The following is a 25151-nucleotide window of genomic DNA, read 5'->3' as shown; positions in this document are numbered from 1 at the left end:
TCCCAACTCAAAAGTCTAGCTGAGGATGTCTGAAACAGGCCTTGTAGCCCTGACCCAAAACTGATGGATGGGCCATGGCCAAGATGTCAGGTGTGAACAGGAGGTATAAACCACTGCCTCAGCCATGTCCCTTCTTGATGTGCTAGAATTAACTTAAAGGTAAAAAAAAAAAAAAAAAAAAAAAAAAAAAAAAAAAAAAAAAAAAAAATCCACTTCTTTAGTTTATAAAGTTCAGTGCTTCATCTTCTTATCCAAACATCATTCAAGTTTTCTTGATATTTATAGAAGCCAACTATCTTAAGAAAAGAAGTTCTCTTTCCAAAAGAAAGGAAAATTGACAACTGAGAGGAACCTATTTTCAGATAAGTAAATCATGTTTGTTATAACTAAAGCTTCCTTTTTAACCTATCTAGGTATAAAGATGTCTATATGTGTATTTGTGGATACATATGTAGTCTCTGTCTATCTATTATCCTGAATTAAATCGCAATCTTAGTAAAAGCAATAGAATACATTCTGGCTAGTTTAAGCAGAAATACTCTTTTAGAAAGGATATTAAAAGATACAAGGTAGCTCGGAGGGTCAGTATTAGAGATGATGCAGTCAGGAGTAAGATGGAAACCACACTATAGTGGCTTCCCTAGTGAAAACACCACAGCTCACACCAATAGGGATGGACATATGATGCCAGGAACCTTACGATGGCTGCCCTTTAAATGTGGAATGTTTCCACACTCACCTCACCAGTGGCTCACCAATGACTCCATTCTATGCTGTACCTGAACTTCATTTTCCTCACTTATAAATAAGAGTTTTGCCTAGATAGAACTGAGGCAAGGTTATCTGAGCTGCAAGGAAGGCTGCAAGGGTGACTTGAGGAAGAGGGGATTACAATGCAGAAATTCTCTGAACAGGAAGAGTGATTCAGAGGCTGTGTGACTGCAATAGGACTAATGTTGACTTCAGTCTACCCCTTGACTGTGATACACAAACCACTCCCTTCCATACTTACATTTCCCAACACTTAATTTGAAGAGCCATATCCATCCCTTAACAAGAATCATGATTTGATTACAACTCCTTCCCCTAAATCTACACTTGTTCACCCTTTCCCCTTTCTTTTCTACCATTAAATGACCACATGGCTCTATCCTTTTGTAAGTTTGCCAACTCCTCATCCAAAAGGCTGTTATTGTTCCTATTGCTATTATACTGAGCTCTGGGAGGGATGGAGGAAGGAAAGTTGAAGGAGATAATTAATATTAATCAGGAAATTCTCTGAAGGCAGGGAATTGTCAAGACAGAACTGAAAACAAATATTATGTCCTGTTGTGTTCTTTTCACAATAGCTATTCCATTGTTGGAGGTTTCCTTTCAATGTTTGACCTCATTATACATCTCTTTCCCCAGGTACATCCTTCCTTGGAAAAAAGGTCCCAGTTGTAACTTGAGATTGCTGCACCTGTCTTGAATCTCTCCCAGAGCTTCGTTGGGCTCCAGGCTTTCCCTGATCTCAGTGACCTGGTAGAAAATCATCTTCCCTCCATAGGAGGAAGCTAACGATCTCTATTTTTCTCCTTACGTCAAGGATGACTCACACTAGAATGTAAGACAATGAGAAACATTATCACTCCTCATTCATTCCTATTATTTCTTCATTTATTTACTCTGAAATCCTTAAACCCAGAGATTAATATGGTTTACTATCATAGCAGTCTTGACATTCAAGAAGCAGAGCCAAAGAGAATGCTATTGGTTTTTAGGGAGGGGGGTAGATAGAGAGCATCTCTCAAAGAACATTAAATGGGATCCTAACATATGCTGACACTTGTTCAAATCGCCATCTTTTCTAGCTACTTCCTACATCCTGTCACAACTCTCATGGCTCTCTCCCCAAGTTGACCCTCAAACTCCTCTACCCACCAGCACTACACTATTTAGATTATTTTAGCTCTTGGTCCACTATCTCTTATTTATTACCATTCGGATACATATTTTGGGGATAGAGGACAACTCAAAAGAAATCAGAGTTTGGCCGCAGAACTCTGTGAGCATCCCCGAGGGTTCTGATGGAGGAAGGAGGATCCACAAAGAGCAGAGGGAATTGCACTTAGAGGGTGCACTGGGTAAGCCAAATTCCTTCCCCTTTCCCCCCTCTCTGCCTATTTTTCATCATAGAAGCCCAAAGAACAAGTTTGTCAAAGACAAAAATCTCCTCAGAGGGTGGAAGGGGAGGAGAAGAAGCTAAGCAGGCAGAAAACGAATCCTCAGGAAAGGGGATGGTGAATAACTGTGAATCCGAATATTGGTCATTTTTGTCTGGTCACAGTTCATTCATTTGTTCATTCTGTGTGCTTCCATTCTCCAAAATACCCAGTCAATAACGTATACCAAGACAGGAGCCCAATATTGGGAATTAAGCAATAAATCAGACAGAGCATAGTCCACTGCCTCAGTAACCTCGTTGTGGGTTCCCCTCCCATCCAGCCTGACTACCTGCTGCTCTCAGGGTTGGTTTGTTCTTGTTAGCAAGGTTGCGCCCCCTGGTGGCTCCCTTCCGCAACAGCGGACACCAGGAGCAGAAGATGTCCTAGGCAGCTCCCTGCTAATAACAGCAGCTCCCCACATGCCTGGTACAGGACCTGCTCCCATCAGCAGTGCTCTTAAAGTGCCTGTTGACTCACCATTTTGTGAAGCATTGACCGTTAGCACCAGAGCTGAGTGTCTCAGCATCACCTCCAAGGAAACTGCTTGCACTAAGCTGCCAATAGACAATACCAATGCCAGGTCCCTCTTCAAAGGCCCTTGCTCCAAGCGACTGGAACAGGTTTCTCAAACTTTAGTACGATACAGAATCTCAAAGGAAAACAGCGCTTCAGCCCCTAAGAATGTGTCTGCAAACTGCAAGCTGAGAAATACTTCCTTAAGTAATGTCTGATTCTATTTAAATGTTCTTCAACTATATACTATCATAAGAGAAGTTTTATTGATATAATATATAATATCCAAAATAATTTCTTCTTAGATCATAACAATGGAGATAGAAAATAATTAGAAAGTTTAGAAATTATCCAGATTATATCCATTAGCTCCCCAAGCTGGATCCCACAACTGGCTCAGGAAGTGAATCTCACCCTACCCCACATCATCTCCCTCCTAGCCATCTCCTTCTGGGCACTCTGAAGCAAGACACAGAACATTGATTCTCTGATGACATTTCACTTCCCCTAAAGAGTGCTCTCAGGACTGATATGTCCAAAGGAAGGTAACCAGGGAATTGACAAAAGCTGAACTTAATTTCCTCTCTGCCCTCAGAGGGTACAGGGACACCCAAACAATTCAAATCCCAGAAACGACTTCATAGTTCCTGAGCATATTACGAGTAGCAGATACTGCTGCCTGCCTACCTAGTATCTATTCTCTCCTTCTTTATTACCAAGAGATTTCCAATTTTGTTCAAGGTGACAGTGAACCCAATTTCATTTTCTGTGTAGCCAAGGGTGATGAACAGATATGGTTTTAGCCTTAGGCTAGAGTTGTAAGCAGAATTGTTGGGCAGGGCTTTTAGAAAGCTCATAAAAGGAAGTGAGTTTAGGCAATTTTAGCCCTTTACTCTACCCCTCCTCTAGTATGTGGAGGCCATAGTTGATGTGAAACTATCATCTTCCAGCAGATGGCCATGAGCATGACAGTCATACTGAAGGTGGCAGGGCACTGGGGCTGGGAGGAGCCTGGGTCCCTGGTGCCCTTTACATCCTTTACATCCTGTCCCAGCCACTGTTTTTAGAGGTTTCAATTACTTATAACCAAACACAATCTCTAACTGATATGCTATTTAAACAAAACTTGCATGTTACCCTTGCAATGGTATTTCAAGTAATGTGCCTGCAAGGTTATTCTGGAAGCATGTTGAGTCTTGCAAGTATGTTGAAAGAATGTGTTATTTTTCTCCTCTATCAAAATGAAAAATACATCTGTATATGCTATTTCTCACTGTTTTATTGACATAAAGTAGAATTCACAGCTCAATATTTCTGAAGTAGCTCACACTACTTTGGTTTGTTTGTTTGTAGCTTTGTCTTATTCAAGATTCTCCAGGGAAATAGAACAAATAAGGTATGTGTATATATAGAAAAGGAATTTATTATAAGGAATTGGCTCATGTAATTATGGAGGCCAGTGAGCCTGAAATCTGCGGGCTGGCAGGTTGAGACCCAGGAGAGCTGATGTGCAGTTCCGGTCCAAAGGCTGGCAGCCTAGAGAATTCCCTCATGTCTCCAGGTGGCTGGTCTTTTGTTGTATTCAGGCCTTCAACTGATTGGATGAGGTCTACCACATTAAGGAGGGTGATCTGCTTTAAAACGTTCACCAATTTAAATTTTAATCCCATTCGAAAATATCCTCCAAGTTGACATATAATATTAACCATCACAGGGTTTGTATTTTTGTTTACTCTTTTAACGCAGACTGACTCTAGGATAAAGGGAATGTACATGGCTTTGCCAAAATCCCTGGAGTGATTTTTTTCTCTTTAAAAATGTAAACAAGGTACAAAACTCGTAGCTACCTCTTAACAATAATCATATCACTCCTGGCTTTAAGGAAAAGTTAACAGAGATACATGAAAGTTCCAGTAAAACTGTATTTATTGAAATTACCACCCCTCTTAAAAAAAAATTAAAAAAAAAAAAAAAAAAAATTGGCACCCCTGTTAAAATTTGCTCACATTCCAGAGGGACTAGAGTTTGCCATTAATTTGTTACTAACCAAGAGAAAGAGTACCCTTTCTATAGCAGGGAGCTCCAGGATTTAATTCTGTGCTGTGAGCCTGACATTCTAATTCTGGAATTCAATAACATCACACATCTTTTTTTCCCTTCAAAATAGTCACTTAAAATATCATATAGTTTTCTGCATCTGAGCTGTCAAGTATCCTGGAAGTTGCTGTCATTAATACACCCCTAAAAGAAACCCTGGCTGAATCATGTGTTCGACAAGAGATCTGGGACATCTTACATACATATGTTATACATTATATATTTTGGAAAAGAATTTAAGAGGAGACTCTTAAGGTTAAGAGGACAACAAAGTCAAAGGCAAGATGAGCACACAAAATGTTAAACATATATTTTTATGTTTTTTAGAGATGAGCCACAGATCTGGCTCTAGTATTTCTAGTGGCAAAGAAGGTGAGAAATCCAATCTATTATAGGATTTAGAATGTTCCACAAGATAAAGTAAAAGAAAAACTTAATGTTCCAGAGAAAAATATAGTTTTCCTTGGTTTTGAGTCTCCTACAAACACTAAATGTCATGGATAAGACCCTTCACAATATTCCTACTAAAATAGGTACACCCTACGTACATTTATCATTTCCACACCACTGTTTATGATAGGGTATCTTAAAATACTGCTTCTGAAAAAAAAATTCTACAAAGGAGCAAAATAATCTAGTTTCAGTATGTCACTCTCTATAGCTTGATCTAAGGGTAGAATTTGAACCCTAGAGCAGTGATTTTTGAACCATGCATCCTGGACCCTCTTGAATTCCAGAGAGGTGCTTTCAGGGTTACCCCAGTGGGGGAAATATGGCTGAGACTGAGGAACCCAAGGTCTTGTTATCATCTACCATCCTTTTAATGTATGTTTGGATTTAATTCGCTAATACGTTTGTTGAGGAATTTTGCATCTATGCTTATGAGGGACATTGGCCCATAGTTTTCTTTGCTTGCAATGTCTTTGTCTGAATGATGCTGGCCTTAGAAAATGAGTTAAGACGTGTTCCCCCTCTTCTATTTTCTGAAAGATATTGCATAGAATTAGTATTATTTTTTTCTTAAATATTTGATAGAATTCACTATTAGCATTGCCTCGTATTTCTCACTTCTTTATCCAAAGCTCCCTGCGGTAAGGTAAACAGATAAGATACAGAATTCCAGGTTAGATTTAAATTTTAGATGAATAGAAAATAGTTTTAAAATACAAGTTTGCCCCATGCAATATTTGAGCCATATTTATATTAAAATATTCATTATTTATCTGAAATTCAAATTTAACTTAAGAGAGTTAAAATCACATGAACACACAACTTGTCCATGAAGGTTCACAGTAGCACTATTCTTAACAGCCAAAGAGTAAAGACAAGCTGAATGTCTATCAACTGATGAATGGATAAACAAGATGTGGCATATCCATACAATAGAATATCATCGGCCATAAAAAGGAATGAAGTACTGATTACGTATTGTATAATTAACATGAAATATCCAAACTGGCAAATCCATGAGGACAGAAAGGAGATTAGTGCTGCCGGAGGGCTGGAGGAAGGGGAGAATGGAGAATGATTGCTAGTGGGCAAGGGGTTTCTTTTGGGGGTGATGAAAATATTCTAAAATCAGACAGCGGTGGTGGCCACATACATTGTGAATGTACTGAAAACCACTGCATTGTATACTTAAAGGGGTGAATTTTATGGTATATGAATTAGAGCTCAATAAAAATAACTAATGAGGCATACCAGGGTGGCTTAGTCAGTTAAACTTCTGACTCTTGATTTTGGCTCAGGTGGTGACATCACGGTCGTGAGATCTAGCCCTACATCGCGCTCCATGCTGAGTGTGGAACCTGCTTGGGATTCTCACTCTCCCCCCCCCCCCCCCCCCCCCCCGTGCAAATGCTCATGCTCTCGCTCTCTCTCTCTCTCAAAATAAATAAATGAGCTAAAAAAAAAAAATAACTGGTGAAAAATTTAACTAGTCACCATCCTATATTATTTGTTAAATCTGGGTGCATCTGATCAGTGAAACCCAAGTTACATACATCAGCACTGTAGCCACAGGGGCATCTGGGAAATGCTGGTTTGGGACTTACAACGTGGAAAGCCATCAAAATGTATACAGGGGTTTTGAGACATGTTGAACAGCCTCAAATGGCAGATGTTTACTACAGATTTTGAAGTGAAAATGCCTGGGTTTGAATGTCATGTCTGCCACTTACCAGCTGTGAGATGAGGGAAAGTTACATGGCATCCCCTGCTTCTTGAAAGTTCATATTACACCACTATGCTCTTACAAAAGACCTCCATTAGCACCTGTTTTTGCTAACTGAAAGAAATTTGAAGAGCACTTTTGCTTTTACATTAGAAAGTGAAAAACGAAAGCAGCGCTAAGCTTCTATTTTGCAGCGAGCTGTTCTAGAGGCAGCACGCACCCAGAGAGGCAGAGTGGCCTGCCAAGCTCCTTCCCCAGGAACTAAACTCAGCATCTCAGCATCAAGCTGCACAGTTTTGAACTGTATCTGTGAGCATCTGTGCTTTATCTCAATTTATTTTGTGCATCTGTTAGCAAGATGTGTCCTGAAGCATCAGAAAAGCCTAAGAGAGGTTATTTTTGGGGTCTGGGAATGCTCAAAAAATTTTCCATATAAATGAATGGTAATTGCTTCTTCATTTTATGGCGTTTTGGCTTATGGAAGTTCTCATAGGAATGCTCTATTTTGGGATAGCAAAGGAAACCTTGTAACCATCTGTGTCTCAGTTTCCTTACATGTAAAATTTGTCAGTACTGGTATTGTGATTGCTTCCTAACTGGTCTCCCTGTTTCCTTCCGCATTCTCCCTGCACTCTCCATTTACAGAACAGCCAGAGGGATCCTTTTAAAACCTAAGTTAGATTGTGTCACTTAAACTCTTTGGTGGTTTTCTAGACTACGCAGAGTAAGAGAATAGGGGCTTATACTGAAGAGACACTTTCAGAAGGGGAATCACAGTTGAGCAGGATGCAAACAAGAGAGATCAAGGAAAGAGGTATAGGAGGTACAGTACTGGAAGGAAACAGCCAGGAGATCTTAGAAAACAAACCTTCATATTTTCTAAACCCCACATGAAAAAAGTAAACAGAAGAGGGAGCTCCGTGGTGTTAGAAAAGCTATCTTGAATGAATATTAAATAAAAATGAGCCACAGAAAGGAATCAAGATTAAATCCCAAAGAAAGTTGTCACAATTACAAAGAGAATAAGGAACAGAATTATACCCTGCAGTCATTAAAGAAAGATAGTGCCTTCAAAATAAATTAAAACTATAGCTTATTATTTCAAAGCAGGCTAAAATACATACAGAAAAGAATATACATGAGAAAACATACACAGAAACAAGATGACAGAACGCAAGAAGTTGGTATAAAGAATAAAAGAAAAAATCATTTTAGATATGAAGTCTGAACTATGAAGAACACAGAAGAAAATAAACACAAAAATATGCCTTAAGAGAAGTTGAAGATGAGAAAAAGAAAAATGTTAAAAATCAAAAAGATATGGAGAGAAAGTACAAATACTTAAAACAGGTAAAAAAAAAATCTATACAGATAATAAGAGTCACTGAAGCAAAACACAGTGTAAGAGAAGAAATACTAAAAACTATAATTTGAGAAGAAAAATCCTGAGGAAACAAAGATGTGAAAGAGGTTACCATTTAACTGAGACTATCAACCCAAGATGACCAACATGGCATGTAAAATTACTAGATTTTAAAGGAAAAGAAAAAATGTTTGGACATCTAGGTAAAAAAGAGCAAGTGCCTTATAAAGAAATGAAAATAGATTGTCTTCAGACTTTTCAACAATAGCACTTCCTGCCATAGAAATTTGAGTAATGACATATTTTATTTTATTTTATTTTATTTTATTTTATTTTATTTTTTTAAAAATTTTTAACGTTTATTTATTATTGAGAGATAGAGAGACACAGAGTGTGAGCAGGGGAGGGGGCAGAGAGAGGCGGAGACACAGAATCCGAAGCAGGCTCCAGGCTCTGAGCTGTCAGCACAGAGCTCAATGTGGGGCTCGAACTCACAAACTGCGAGATCATGACCTGAGCTGAAGTCAGTCGCCTACCCAACTGAGCCACCCCGGCGCCCCGAGTAATGACATATTTTAGATACTCAGAGAAAGAAAATGAGAGTCAAGAATTTTATATCTGGCAAAATGACTTTTCGAGTATGAAAAGCACAACCTGTTATCAACATGCAAGAACCCAGGGAATATTGTTTCCCTGAGCCCTTCCTGAGCTAGCCAAAATGATTCCAGGGATTTCCAAGTATGCACTGGCGGCAAGTACTGAAGATGTCATTCCCTGTTGAACTGAGACTAAATGAGGGCTGATATGGAGAGAACATCATATGTCATGGTCGTAGGCTGTGACAGTGTGGATATAAAGCAACTATTCTTAAAAAAAAATAATAAAGGAGAATAGGGATAAAATTACAAAAAATGTGTGACTATTTTCAGTAATCATAATTGGTAGTGAGAGTGTCAGTATTGTTATTCTGAGATTCTAATGTGAGATAGAGCAAGTGAATACTGATGAGCTATTCTAATCCTATCATTCACTGTCTTCTTGAGAACCAGAATTCTTTTTTTTAATTTTTAATTTTTATTTTAGAGAGAGAGAGTGGGGAGAGGGGAAGAAGGAGAGAGAGGGAGAGAGAGACAGAGAATCTTAAGTAGGCTCCACACTCAGCACAGAGCCCAACGCAGGGCTTGATCCCGCGAACCCTGGGACCTGACCTGAGCCAAAGTCAAGAGTTGGATGCGCAACCCACTGAGCCAACCAGACACCCCTCTTTTTTTATTTTTGAGAAAGAGAGAGAGAGAGAGAGAGAGAGAGAGAGAGAATGAACGTGTGCAGGGAAGGGGCATAGAGGCATAGAGAAAGAGAGAGATCTTAAGCAGGCTCCATGCTGGGCATTCTTGGTCTGACATAGGGCGTGGTCTTGGGGCTTGGTCTGACAACTATGAGATCATGACCTGAGCCGAAATCAGAAGTCAAGTGCTTAACTGACTGTGCAACCCAGGTATCCTGAGAACCTGATTTCTTATATGAAAGAAAGGAGTCTTGAAATTTATAGTCTTGATATGTGAATAGAAAATGTTAGTATGAACGTGTGTGTGTGTGTGTGTGTGTGTACCTACTGAAAGCCCTAGAAACATAGACCAATCCAGGTACCTATGAATACCCCTAATGTTTAGACTGTTGTTTTGAAATACTATTTCAAGAAATCAAGGCTTCTTGTTCTTGGAGAACTGGCTGATTTTAGGTACAGGGCAAGAAATATACAAATTGAGCCTGGAACATCTTATATGCCAGATAGCAAGGAGTCTGCCAAAGACTACAAGGTTGTGTCAAAAAGACTCTGAACCAACTTGAAGAGGTTTCCATTGGCCAAAGAGGGAGTAATTTGAGCTTCAGTATGATAATAGTTACCGTGTATTGCAACACATAAAATATATTTGAATTGATGAGTTCATAATGATATTTTTAAAATATAAAAATAAATGGTCATCTTTGGAGGATAATAGGGAAACAATTTATTACTATCTTGAAATCTGGTAAATAAATGGAAAGAATCAAACATTTATCCTGCCTTTCCTGTATGAACTTTACCATTGTGTAACCAAATAGTAGAAAAGGAAAGCATTGCTTTATAAAATTATTCCAGCTGATAGATGAAAACTAAATTATATCATTTGAATGTCACTAATTTGCAACTACCAGCAAATTAATGAATCTAGGAAATGAACATCAGTGGTTGCTAATATCATAAAAAAGAGCCAGCCAGACATTATGTGCCTCCCGATAAAAGAGCACAGGATTTTTATTCTCACCAAAGGAAGAGAACTTGAATCTGCTCAAGGTCTGAATCCAGCACCCAATCCGCAAGAAACGGAGGACAGTGGAACATACTGAATGCATCATAAGGATGCAATCAGCAAAATTATAACTGTGGAAAATTCCATAGGCCAGTGATTCTCAATGTGTGGTCCCAGACCAGCCGCACCCACATCACCTGGGAACTTGCTAGAAAAGCAAATTCTCAAGCCCCATTCTGACCTACTGAATCAGAAATTCATGAAGGGAGGTCCAACAATCTGTATTGTAATGAGCTGATGCAGGCTTATGTTTGAGAGCCACTGCTATAGGCCTATTGTCCAGGGTTCTTGAATAGAAGCGAAAGGAAAAGAAAGGGTTAGAAGAGAAGCTATAGACTAAATGAGATACATCGATTTTTTTTTAAATGAGTGAGACAAAATTACAGTGTTTAAGGACCTGCATTTGGGTGAAAAACCATACAGAACCATAAGGACCTTATTCGGACAAAGTTAACAGCACGGTCGCTTTGGGAGAAATGTAGGAAGTTATAACTTTACTGAAGTCAGAGCACATGAGAGGATGCCTGGAGTGCTGGAAAAGTTCTGTTTCTTCACCTGGGTGATAACTACAAGGGTGTTTGGTAGATAATACTTCACTAAAGCTATACATTTCTTTTGCATGGTTTTCTGTATTTTTGTTTTGTTTCACAATAAAAAAATTATTGAGAAATTATTGTTGATTGAATGACATTATTTAAACCTCTTGGGCCTTAGCTTCTTTGTCTGAGCTATGAAGATGTAGCTTCATGCTCACTCTGGAATTTTATTTTACAAGCCAAATAATGCTGACCTTATGGTAGTTATTTGTCATGGTTACGGGAAATGACTGCATACATTATAGTCCTCTAAGCCAGTACTTAAATCATGTGTGGGGAGTGGAGAGAGCAGAAAGGATTGGCTTAATTCTTAACAATAATTGCCTCTACACTCCCATTTTCTCTTTGCAACTGCCTGAGAAATACACTCTGTCACCAGAAGCCCGTCAAAGAAGAGGAAAAAACTGTAAACGTGGGATCCTTTGAGGTAGTAGCATCTCATTTCCCTCTGGAGGGAGGATGTGTACTTATAATCACTCTTCTGCTTAAGACGGGGGTCATCGCACAGGCAAAATCTGCGGAGAACTGGCACGGGATTCAAAGTTGGACAATTTCTTTCGGCTCAAATAAAGGCGAGCCTCAGCGAGGAGGTATGAGTGATGCTACAGGGCAAGGTCCCATCCCACCAATGACTGAGGTAAAGACTGAGCTGTTGGTGTGGAGAACTCAGCAGTAGGACTACACCAGAGCAGAATGTGGCAAAAGCCTTCACGGACCACTCCCCCTGACTGGTAGCGATCGGGCCAGAACTCTGTGGCTGCCAGGCCAGGGAAGTGTGTGCCCATGGGTCTTAGGGTTGTGTGTAGACAAAGGTAATTGTGAAGGAGCTTGAAACCACTCACTCGGTTTGGGAACTTTTACACCCCTTAATTCTTTTTCTCCCTCTTTTATATAAATATTAATTCCTTTTATAAATATGTTAATGTCTGTGTTTTCTATTTAACTTTTATATTTGTCAATTTTTATTGTATTTCATAGGAATATCAGTCTGTGATTGATTGGAAATTAAAGCCCCCCCCCCCCCCCGTCCCCCGCCGGCCTTCTAAAAGTGTGTCTGCCATAGATAGTTTGAGAAGCACTGAAATATAGACCACATTAAAATTTTAAAATTCTGTTCATTAAAAGGCATCATAAAGAGTGAAAACACAAGTCACTGAATGGGAGAAAATGTTTGCAATACATAAAACACATAAAGGACTAGTATCTAAAATACATAAAGATTCATACAAACTAATTAGAAAAATGGGCAAAAGAGTTGAAAAGTCCCTTCACGTAAGAGGAAGGCCTGATGGCCAATAAGCACATGGAAAGGGATCCGTTCATTTGGGAAATGAAAATGAAAACCACAGTGAAAACCACATGGTCACCAGATGGGCAAAAATTTAAGTCTCCCAATTATGAATGTTGGTTGAGAGTATGGAAGCTCTCATATATTGCTCATGAAAATGTAGAATTGGTGACATCACTGTAGAAAAATCTCTGACGGTATGAATCTACCAAAGCTTAATATGCACATGACCCATGAGCCAGCAAATTCCACTCCCAGACACACTACAGATATTTGACTCAAGTAAGTCAAATGGCGGGTGCAAAATTTTGCAGAGCAGCATTATTTGTAATAACCCCAAATGGAAACACTCAACCATACATCTGTCACCTGAAGAAGGGTAAATTCTGGTTTATATACACTGTGGAACACTAAACAGGAATGAAAAAGAACAATCCACAGCTTTACACAACACCATGGATGAATCTGTCAGACATACCCCGTTGCCATAGGGCTTCATCATGGTTCCCTCAATGAGGCACAGGATGCTTCAGCAGATGAATTGGTCTATAAATTCAGATCTATCCTGGTGATGGAATATTTTCCTCTGAAACAGAAGATTGATGGAGTCTGGGACCAGAAGAAGTTTCAGAATCTGACTTATAGTCTATGACTCTAAGAAAGTCAGAGGCTGGAACCAGACTCAGGCCACCAGACCCCCTTGCTGGAGTCCTTGTGCTGGGGACTCACCAGGTTGGGGGTGGCTTCCCTATCTCCATATCTCAGCTGGACAGCATTTGGCCCAGTGGTTCTTGAACCAATCCCATATTTTGTGCTTGAATTTGTTAGCTTAGTCATCCCCTTCTTTATAGGGTGGGTGCCTGGTTCTCTCAAATTGTTCCTTCAACCCTTGCTGTTACTCCCTGCTGTAGGTGAAGCATCCCTGGATTGCCTCCTTGTGGGGCCCAGGAGTTCCTTCCATCCTTCCACTCAGTTCCATCTCTGAGTTTTTACTGACAACTTTTGTTTATTGTACTGCTTGTTGGCATCTTTACTATGGTCAAAGGATTAGGCAAAAATACTTCTTCCATTCGTTGTTAATCTTCCGTTGTTAATCAACGGTCCTAAGTCCTTGAACCCAAACTTTCCTCACCTTCTCCTGATCTAATTATATCTGTCATTTCTCTTTCTCCCCTGCAACTTCTACCTCTCCCTTTCTGCTGGCTCCTGCTCCTGCTGTGTGGAATGGTACCCACCCCCCCACCCCCGCCCCCGCCCCGCCACTTTCCAACCCTTTCTCTACTCATCTCTGAGACCCGGGTTTTAGGTAATGTGTACCTCATCGCTGCCCCCTGTCCTGGATTTAATACTCATCACCAAGTGTGTCTCTCTCTGTCACTGCACCAACTACGATGCCAGCAGGGACACTAAGAGTATTTGCTGGATGGATGAATGAATAAATAGCTAATTATTGAGGAATGAAGGCGGTATTCAAAATTGGTCCATTTTGCTTGGGTGGGCACAAGTGATAAAGTATGAAACTAATCTACCTCATGAGGTTGGGAGATGTAACCGTGCTTTACCCTTTCTCTATCTGCACAAATAATGAGGAGTTAGCTGCATTCTCTTAGAACTGAAAGCTTTTGTTGTTCTCCATGCTTCTCCATGATTTCCTGACCACGCAAGGGCCCTCCTAATCACTGCATATGTTACTGGAAAAGGCATGCAGTGCCCTCACATTCCCACTGAAGACCTCTCCTGATGGTCCCCACTATATAAAGAAAAGTTTCAAATTTTGTTTACAAACTGTATGTAGGAAAAGGGTATTATTTGCCAACCATATGAAGCAAAAGGTAAAATATTATGCAGACAATCCCCAACTTATGATGGTTAGACTTACAATTTTTCAACTTTGCAATGGTGTGCAAGTGGTTTGTATTCCGGTGGAAACTGTGCTTAGAATTTTTAATTTTGAGTTTTGATCTTTTCCCTAGGGATATGTGTACAACAGTCTCTCGTGATGCAGCCCCGGCTGCCAGGCAGCCACACGATCATGTGAGTAAACAACGAATAGACTGACAACCATTCTGTACCCACACAACCATCCCGCTTTCACTTTCAGTACAGTGAGATTAAAGTACAATGAATTACATGAGATAGTCAACACTTACTATAAAATAGATGTTGTGACAAAGCAGGAAAGAACATCCAATGGAAAAAAGACAGTCTCTTTAACAAATGGTGCTGGGAGAACTGGACAGCAACATGCAGAAGGTTGAAACTAGACCACTTTCTCACACCATTCACAAAAATAAACTCAAAATGGATAAAGGACCTGAATGTGAGACAGGAAACCATCAAAACCCTAGAGGAGAAAGCAGGAAAAGACCTCTCTGACCTCAGCCATAGCAATTTCTTACTCGACACATCCCCAAAGGCAAGGGAATTAAAAGCAAAAATGAACTACTGGCACCTTATGAAGATAAAAAGCTTCTGCACAGCAAAGGAAACAACCAACAAAACTAAAAGGCAACCAATGGAATGGGAAAAGATATTTGCAAATGACATATCAGACAAAGGGGTAGTATCCAAAATCTATAAAGAGCTCACCAAACTCCACACCCGAAAAACAAATAACCCAGTGAAGAAATGGGAAGAAAACATGAATAGACACTTCTCTAAAGAAGACATCCGGATGGCCAACGGGCACATGAAAAGATGTTCAACGTCGCTCCTTATCAAGGAAATACAAATCAAAACCACACTCAGATATCACCTCACGCCAGTCAGAGTGGCCAAAATGAACAAATCAGGAGACTATAGATGCTGGCGAGGATGTGGAGAAATGGGAACCCTCTTGCACTGTTGGTGGGAATGCAAATTGGTGCAGCCGCCCTGGAAAGCAGTGTGGAGGTTCCTCAGAAAATTAAAAATAGACCTACCCTATGACCCAGCAATAGCACTGCTAGGAATTTACCCAAGGGATACAGGAGTACTGATGCATAGGGGCACTTGTACCCCAATGTTTATAGCAGCACTCTCAACAATAGCCAAATTATGGAAAGAGCCTAATGTCTATCAACTGATGAATGGATAAAGAAATTGTGGTTTATATACACAATGGAATACTACGTGGCAATGAGAAAGAATGAAATATGGCCTTTTGTAGCAACGTGGATGGAACTGGAGAGTGTGATGCTAAGTGAAATAAGCCATACAGAGAAAGACAGATACCATATGGTTTCATTCTTATGTGGATCCTGAGAAACTTAAAAAAAAAAAAAAATGAATGAATAAATAAATAAATAAATACATAAAATAAAATAGATGTTGTTGGTTAGCCGTAGGCCAATGTAAGTCTTCTGAGTACATTTAAGGTAGGTTAGGCTAAGCTATGATGTTTGGTTGGTTAAGTGTATTAAATGCATTTTCTTTAAAAAAAAATTGTTTTTAGTGCTTATTTACCTTTGAGAGAGAGAGAGAGAGAGAGAGAGAGGCAGAACATGAGTGGGGAGGGGAAGAGACAGAGACACAGAATCCAAAGCAGTCTCCAGGCTCCAAGCTGTCAGCACAGAGCTTGATGCGGGACTCGAACCCACAAGCTGCGAGACCGTGACCTGAACTAAAGTCAGACGCTCAACTTGACTGAGCACCCACGCGCCCCTGAATGAATTTTCAACTTACGATATTTTCAACTTACAATGGGTTTATTGGTAACCCCATTGTACATGGAGGAAAATCTGTACTTAATTACAAGAGTGAGAATTAATTTTTAGTTGTCTCCCCTGTGTTAATTGGGATGCTGCAGACTGCTGTTGCTTGGAGCTCATGTCTGTGAGTGACTCACTGTTGAGAATAAACATCTCTCTAACTCAGGAACAGAATGAGCATTAATAGTCTGCCATAAATCCTGTTGGTTCACAGTTTGAAAGCTTGTTTTTGCACAGATGTTAATACTAATGTGTGGCTTTAAAACACTCCTTCCATTATGCCAATGTTGTGTTCCAACATTCCCTGTGAAGGGTTTTATCTATTGTTTTACTCACCTGCCTTTGCAAAATTCTCAACTGATGGTGAGAAACACAACCCACCCTCTAATATCCCAGAGCACAAAGAGAGGGCAACCTCTCCTCTGAGTGAGAAAAACAGGGCTACATTTGTGTGGGAGGAAACTTATATATACCCATGTTTATAAATAATAGATTTTATACTATATCTATTAATTATATCAATCAAAATGCATTAAGCATCAGTTATGTGCACACTATACCGGGGCGCTGGGGACACTACATTGAATAAAATATGATTTCCAACCTCAAGTTCTAACAATCTAGTGAGGGTTAATACTTTAGCACCAAAGAGGGATGTGACTTACAGTTTTTAACCACTCTTTAAAAATTCCCCATTTTCATTTAGAGTCATCACTCACGTGAACAGTCTCTCCTTTTATGAGAAGGGAAAGCATCAACTCCAGTTTCTGTTCTTTTGCCCCAGCCAGCCATAATTCCTGAGACATTTTCCTGAGATCTTTTCATCAAAAAAAGAGAAAATGTACAAACATGACACCGACAAGGGTAGTGGCACCATGCCTGTGGGCAGGTCAACATGTTATCATGTGATAACACGGACCACATGTGGTATCATGTGACCACGAGGAACAAACTGGGATTTACAACCACACTCATATTCTAAGGAGGTAGCTCTCATTAGATGGAGGCCTTGTTTTTCAGCTGAGCCCTTTCAAGGGTGCTGAAGTTGGAAGCTGGCCGTGGAGAAAGTTTGCGTCACAGAGTGAGAAGAATCAGGAGTTCTCAGTGTCAATCCTTGGGGGAGGAAAAGAGGAAGAAAGAGAAGCAAAGCGGGGAGGTGTCAGAGTGTGGAGGAGAGACAGAATGAGGCAAATGCTCTGTGCATGAAATGGTCAAAGAACCACCCTCAGTGGTGGGACAGGCCACAGGATGATGCCCGGGAGTCAATTTGAAGGAGTTTGCATGGCTGTAGCGAAGCATCTGTTGACCTCTGTGGTCTTCCCCCTTCCTCAGTAAAGTCTGCTACTCACATACAGGACGTGCACGGATGGGCACGGATGGGCTGTGTGGTGGGCAGAACCATGGCCCTCAAAATTGTTCTAAATGCTGGGACCTGTGATTACGTTAGATGACTGTGATGTGATTAAGGATCTTGAGGTGGGGTGATTATTCTGGATTATCTGGGTGGCCCAGTGTAATCACAAAGATCCTTAAAAGTGGGAGAGGAAGGCAGAAGAGGAGAGGTAGGAGATGTGAGTACAGAAGAAAGGCCTAGAGAGATGTGACATTGTTGGCTTTTAGGATGGAGAAAAGGGCCACCACCGGGGGTTAGAAAAGGCCAGGAGACAGGTTCTCTGTTAGAGCCTCAGAAAGGAAAGTAGCCCTCACCAACGCCTACATTTTAGCCCTGAGAGACTCACGTTGGATTTTAGACTTCAAACTATAAGATAATAAATGTACATTTTTAAGGCACTAAGTTTATGGTAACTTGTTACAGCAGCAACAGAAAACTAATACAGGGTGTAAGTCAGGGAGAGGAATTGAGTACAAAGAACGATGTAAGTGAGATTTAGGGACAGTCGTGAGACCAGAGGGTTGCTGTGGCAGGCGTAATAGAATTTAAAGTCAGAAGGGTGAGTCTGACTCGGGCTGTGGGAGCCTTACATGAAAAATTAATGAGTTTAGACATGATCTTTGGGTTATTGGAAAGCTTCTGATCAGTTTCAGTAAGGAGGGGCAATGAGCAGAATTTCGGAAGCGGAGGCCATGAAAGCATACTAAGGGACCTCCTGCAGTGCCTTCTGTAAAGATGCCCAGGGCCTGCCTTGGGGGCTCGGCTGTGTTGGGGCAAATGAACGCCCTGGGACTGCCATCCCCACTTCTCTAGGGCACTTTGCCTTGTTCCCTGCTTTCTATTTTTGGCTTCTATTTCAGATTTCATTTGAACAAGGGATTTGTATCTGAAATAAAATTTTCAGGTTATGGAATGAGCACATCTTGCTACAGAGAGGTTAAGTGTCTTGTTCCAGGTCACCCAACTGGAAGGTAGGGAGGCAGGCACTTTTCCCTAGGAATCGTGACTCCCAGTTCTGAACTCTTCTGGTGGCGGGTCACAGGGATGGGAAGGAGAAGTAGATGAGGCTATCTGCTAGGTGATTTTCAACATGGACTACGGAAGCTTTGAGCATGAAAAGAAGGGTCTGGATGGGTGATGGGGATTAAGGAGGGCACTTGTGATGAACACTGGATGTTGGTTTTAAGGGATGAACCACTGAATTCTACTTCCGAAACCAGTATGCACTGTATATTAACTAAAATTTTTAAAAAGACCAAAAACAAAGAAGAAGAAGGGTATGGATATGAAATGCAACTCTCAAGGATCAATGTGTCTTAGGGACTCAGTGGACCCAGAAACAGCAGTGTTTCACCCTCAGATCAGCAGCTGCCAGTGAGAAACAGTACACTGACCCCTTCCCAAGTACACAGACGGAAGGTGTGGACGTTGTGAAGCTCTTGCAGGAAGGAGAGTCACATCGGCAGACCCCAAGGTGGGCACAATAATGATGCAGACAGTCCTTTCGCAAGGAGGGTCCAGTGTTGGGTTAACAAAGCAAGAAAATGAATGGGGTGCCAGAGCAGGAAGCAGAAACCCACACTTGGGCTTCGGCTGCGATCCCGCAGGAATTACAGCTCAGTCTATTAACCTCCGCATGACCCCGCTTCCAGCCAGCTTGTAAAATCATAAACCAAACAGCTCTGTGAGGGCTCGGAATGAATGTTTAGGGCCTTGTGGCTGTCTAAGCACGCCTTTCAATTGTCAGGGTATTATTACTTTAACGGGAACATTGTAATTACTTTTGCATTATTACAATACACAAAGTGATTTAAGCAGTAAAAAGGCTTTGATGAATTAGTAGTTCTTTTGATTCCTACAGTTTTGTGGCTCATGTTCAAAGACACCTTTTACAAGTTTCAGGTCCATGGAAAAACCACCATAGCTTTTACCCAGATTTTCTTTTTTTTTTCTGATTCAGAATCTGTATATCTTACTACTTCCGGGACATTCCACCCAAAATCTCACCCTCATCTCCAACTCAACGTGTTCAAAACTGAAACCCATCACCTTGCGCTCCCAGCTTGCTTCTCCTCCTATATTTCTATGTGGGTGGATGGCCCTGCCACTCATCTGGCCATCCGAGCCCTGCATTCCATGAGTTATCTTTATTCTTCTCTGTCAGCCACCACCACTATTTACATCCGTAGAACACTATCAATCACCACCATAACAATAATAGTGGTGGCCACCTGGGTGGCTCAGTCGGTTAAGCGTCAGACTTCGGCTGAGGTCATGATCTCACAGTTGTGGGTTCGAGCCCCACGTCGGGCTCTGTGCTGACAGCTCAGAGCCTGGAGCCTGCTTCCGATTCTGTGTGTCCCTCTCTCTCTGCTCCTCCCCTGCTCGCACTCTGTCTCTCTCTCAAAAATAAATAAACATTAAAAAAAAAATTTTTTAAAGAGTGGTGGCCATTTCTGAGCCCCTTAGATACATTATTGCTAATCCTTAACAGTTCGGTAAATTTTATATTATCATCCTTATTTAATAGTCAAGGCCTTAAGATTCAGAGACATTCTTTCAGCAAAGTCCACCTGCTTGTAGGTGGCAGCCAGGGCCAGGATTTGAACTCACATTTGTCTGACTCTAAAATATGCATTTTCGATTAACCAGAGCACATCCAGTAGATTACCAATAGTTCTGTCCAAATTCCCCATTAAATATTACTGAAATCCACCCACTTGTTTCCATCCGCAGGGCTGTCCGCTGTGTTAGTTTATGTTTGTTAGTTCTCCCCAGGACCGATGGCAGGGCCTCCTTACTGGTCTCTCACCTCCAGTCTTATATTCTCAACTAACTCTCTAGTCATGTGTTGGTAACCCGACTGGTCATAAACACGTTCCTGCATGCTCACCCTGGGCCTACTAAATCTGAATCCCCAAGCCTGCATACCAGTCTTAGTAACAAGCATCCCCCCATTGGTTCTTAGGATTGGTCAGTATAGCCAAAGAGACCTCTAAGAGGGAAACCCCCTTCTTAAAACCTAAAGGGGCTCTTGGTCCCCAAAGGATAAACTGAAAACTCCTTAACCTGACATATAAGGGCCTTTCACGATTTAGCTCCTACTTATCCTATCTATCAAAGTCACTTGGTTAATTGATGCACGGTATGGTAGACAGAATTACGGACCCCTAAAGTTGTGCCTGCCCTAATCTCCAGAACTCGTGAATAGGTTGCCTTAAGTGTCACAGAGAACTTTGCAAATGTGATTGAAGTTATGGACCGTGAGATGAGAAGCAGGTGGGCCCAACCTAATCTAATGAGTCATTAAAACGAGAGAACCTTTTCCGGCTGTGGTCAGAGAGGGCCATGATGATGAGAAAAGGGTCAAACAGATGACATAAGAAGGACTTGAACTGTCATTGCTGGCTTTGCAGATGGAGTAAGGGGCCATGAGTTAAGGCCAAGAAACAGATCGTCTCCTAGAGCTTCCAGAAAGGAATGCAACACCTTGATTTTAGCTCACGTTGGACTTCTGACCTCCAGAACACCCAATAATAAATAGGTGTTGTTCTATGCTGCTAAGTTTATGGTAATTTTTAAAAGCAGGAATAGAAACAAATGCACATAGTTTTCCAAAGGTGACCTGCTCATCTACACTTCTTTTTTTAAGTTTATTTTTTTATCTAGAGAGAGAGAGAGAGAGAGCACGCGTGCGAGCACACGCGCATAAGTGGGGGAGGGGCAGGGAGCGAGGGAGAGAGAGAGAATCCCAACAGCCTCCACACCGTCAGAGCAGAATTTGACTCAAGGCCGAACCCACAACCATGAGATCGTGACCTGAGCCAAAGTCAATGCTCAACTGACTGAGCCACCCAGGTGCCCCTCGTCTATACTTCTTGAACCTCTCATTCCTCTGCTTGGAGTGCCCTGTCGGGTCCACTTGGAAAACTCCTCTTCACCCTTCAAAACTGAGCTCAAACTGGCCAATGCAGACTGGCATTTATGAATAGCTCCTTCAACTCTATAGCACCCAATATTATCAGCAGTAGTAACATCACCTTGCTTTTTTTTTTTTTTAATGTGGAATTTTTTTTTCTTTTCTTTTCTTTTTTTTTTAATATATGAAATTTATTGTCAAATTGGTTTCCATACAACACCCAGTGCTCATCCCAAAAGGTGCCCTCCTCAATACCCATCACCCACCCTCCCCTCCCTCCCACCCCCCATCAACCCTCAGTTTGTTCTGTTTTTAACAGTCTCTTAACATCACCTTGCTTTTTATTTATTTTTTTGTTTACTAATCTACATTCCCCATTCTCCTTAGGGCTGAGATCTGTCTTGCTAATTTTGTACTCCTAGCCTGGCATAGTGCCTGGTATTTAGTCAAAATTGGCTCAAAAAAATATTTTCTGGGTAGTAACTATGGAGATATTGAAGAAATTGTATTATATAAGCACCTCATGTAAGCCATTTGCTGTTGGATTCTGTGAATCCTTAATAGAACTTCAGGGTTTTAAATGTTAAAAGTCAGAATGATTCCAAAAGTGAGTCTCTTTAAGACTGGTAGTTTTTGTTTACCACTTATATTTCTTTCTTTAGAAATCAATTTTTAAAATTTTCCTTATATGGAAAACATTTATTTCTGATATTTTACTCTGGACAGAAAACACCCAAAAGAAAAAAAATTACCTTGATCAAATGCAAATTCTGCATCCCAATGTTGTTATTAAGATTAAGCGTGCACATCTTCTCAGGAACTTGATTCTCACTGGTCCTCTTGCTCTGTAGCCGTGTGAAGAATTTAAGAGCCTTGCCATAGTTCCTCCATAATTTGAGAAAGCCTTTGGTAGCTAAGAGAGCACCATACAGATTCTAGGGAAGAAACTATCTGCTCCCAGAAGTAATCCTGTGGTTTTGTCCTGCCATCCCTGACATGACCCCGCTTTGTGTCAAAAGGAACCAAGCGGGGCATGACTGAGTGGCTCAGTCAGTTGAACTCCCGACTTCTGCTCACGTCATGATCTCACGGTTTGTGAGTTCGAGCCCCCTCATCAGGCTCTGTGCTGACAGTTCAGAGCCTGCCTGGGGTTCTCTCTCTCTCTCCCTCTCTCTCTGCCCCTCCCCAACTTGTATGTGCTTAGGAGCCCCCCGCCCCTCTCTTCTCAAAATAAATACATAAACTTAAAAAAAAAAAAAACAAAAAAAACAACCCAAGGCCTCATCCCACACTTGCCTCAGGGCACAGGAGAGGACCAGGACAGGAACTTACTCTCCTAAGGTACCTGGAGAACTGTTATAATTTGTTTTCAGGAGTTGCTTTGTTCTCAGCCCTGTCTGCAAATTAGAACCACCTGGAGTGCTATTAGCAAATTCTTGTGGAATTCTTATCAGTTGGTATGTGGTAGGACCTGGGAACCGGTGTTTTTCAAAGATCCCCTGAATGATTCTGATGTGCAACCAGGCAAGATTCCCCGCAGGCTATAGTTTTCAAATTTCAGTTGGAATAAGAATGACAGGTGGTGTGTGCTTGGCATGCGGCATGGGCTCCCGGGGCCCCATCTGGGACCGTCCTGCTCCCAGAGTCCCCGCCAGCAGGTCTCAGGTGGAGTCTGGGAATCTGTTAGTTTAACCTGCAGCTCCAGCAAGTCTGAGGCAGCCCTGCAGGCCCCTGCCACCCACTCTGGGGGTGCAGACATTGTCAGTACCGCCATCTGGAAGCATCCGGCCCCACCCATTGCCCAGCTGCTAAAGTCAGGACACTGTCCTAAGAAGCAGAAACCCTGGCAAGGGACTCTTGGCGAGGGCCCCTGAAACAAAGGCTGCAGCTGTTTGCAAGCACCAGTTTGTCTATAATATGTTGACAGTGTGAAAGGGTGAGGAGAAAGCAGGACTGTATGCTGATGGCCATATACAGAACACAACCCTCCTTTCCCACCATGAGATAAAAGGGAATCAGGTCCTTAGGAATTCCACCTTTCCCAGTCAAGCATCCTGCTATGACATATTAACATCTTAAATTTCTTTTTTTCTTTTAATTTTTTTTAATGTTTATTCATTTTTGAGAGACAGAGCGCAAGTTGAGGAGGGGCAGAGAGAGAGGGAGACATAGAGTCCGAAGCAGGCTCCAGGCTCTGAGCTGTCAGCACAGAGCCTGACATGGGGCTCGAACCCACAAACCATGAGATCATAACCTGAGCTGAAGTTGGAGGCTTAACCGACACCACCCAGGTGCCCCACATCTTAAATTTCAATGGTAAATTTGAAAGAAGAGTTACATGAGAATTCACAAGTGAACTCCCACCACAGGCTGCAAACAACCGATTGTTTAAGATTCATTCAGCTTGGGGCGCCTGGGTGGCTCAGTCGGTTGAGTGTCTGACTTCGGCTCAGGTCATGATCTCGCAGTCCGTGAGTTCGAGCCCCGCGTCGGGCTCTGGGCTGACAGCTCAGAGCCTGGAGCCTGTTTCAGATTCTGTGTCTCCCTCTCTCTGACCCTCCCCTGCTCGTGCTCTGTCTCTCTCTGTCTCAGGAATAAATAGTTAAAAAAAAATTTTAAAAATAAAAAAAAAAGATTCATTCAGCTTCAGTTCATCCAGTTTTTATTCACTCAGCTTAAATTTTGTGACAGAAATGTTTTGACTGGGGGGCGGGGGGCGCCTGGCTGGCTCAGTCAGTGGAGCATATGACTCTTGATCTTGGGGGTTGTGGGTTTGAGCTCCACATTGGATGTAGAGATTACTTAAAAATAAAATCTTAAAAAAATGTTTTGCCTTGACTGACATAATATACGGGAAATTTATGAGTTTGTCACAGTCAGGTCAGCACTGCTCAGTTACCTGTGGTTTCATTTCAGGATATTTACATCAACAATCCTACTCATGAAGGACAAGCAAATATTTCCTTACATCAAGCGGGAGAGAGAACTCGGACTTCCCCACCCCTCACATTCACTTTCTCAAGGCTCTTGGATGAAAGATGGTCTAGAATGAGTCAGGCTGTTGCCTTATCTGCTGGGACCAGAGGGCTTCCAAAACCCCCCATGGATGGATCCAGATGGAGACTTGAGGCCATGGCATAAGAGTGGGTTATCTAGGTCAACTGAGAACTCTGGTGATGGTGAGCAGTAAGCAGGTGAGCCAGGGGTCCTCTATGATGAAGCCAAGTGGTGCCTGAGTTTGCTAAGATCCAAAGGTTTGCATTAAACTGTTCCCTGAACCTCCTACAGAAAGTCTCAGGATTCTTGGCACAGAGGTGGCCTTGGCTGCTGGTGGAGAACATAGTCTTCGAGATCGGTTGACCTGGCCTGGCAGCTATGGCTTTTTCCAGGCCTCCAGCCCTGACCTGACCCGCCTTGAGGGGTTCTAACCTAATCTTTGCGGTCACTGTACCTACAGTTACATTACCTCACACGCTTCCTAAACAGGGGCTGAAATATCAAAAAGTAAGTGCTGGTATATCTGGAATGAATAACATTTCTAGGAAATCTGAGCATGTGAAGA

General features: G+C 41.6%; 1 long non-coding RNA gene across 1 annotated transcript; it reads left to right on the top strand.

The window, feature by feature from the left end:
• The first annotated feature begins 289 nt into the window (after window positions 1-289).
• On the top strand, window positions 290-25151 carry LOC125912448 (uncharacterized). The gene is made up of 4 exons (XR_007454745.1): window positions 290-1606; window positions 4074-4116; window positions 14562-14622; window positions 24506-25151. It is a non-coding gene; the product is annotated as an uncharacterized LOC125912448 (long non-coding RNA).

Source organism: Panthera uncia (genome assembly GCF_023721935.1).
Source record: "Panthera uncia isolate 11264 chromosome C1 unlocalized genomic scaffold, Puncia_PCG_1.0 HiC_scaffold_4, whole genome shotgun sequence".
NCBI lineage: Eukaryota > Metazoa > Chordata > Mammalia > Carnivora > Felidae > Panthera > Panthera uncia.
This window is presented reverse-complemented; position numbering and strand designations above follow the sequence as displayed.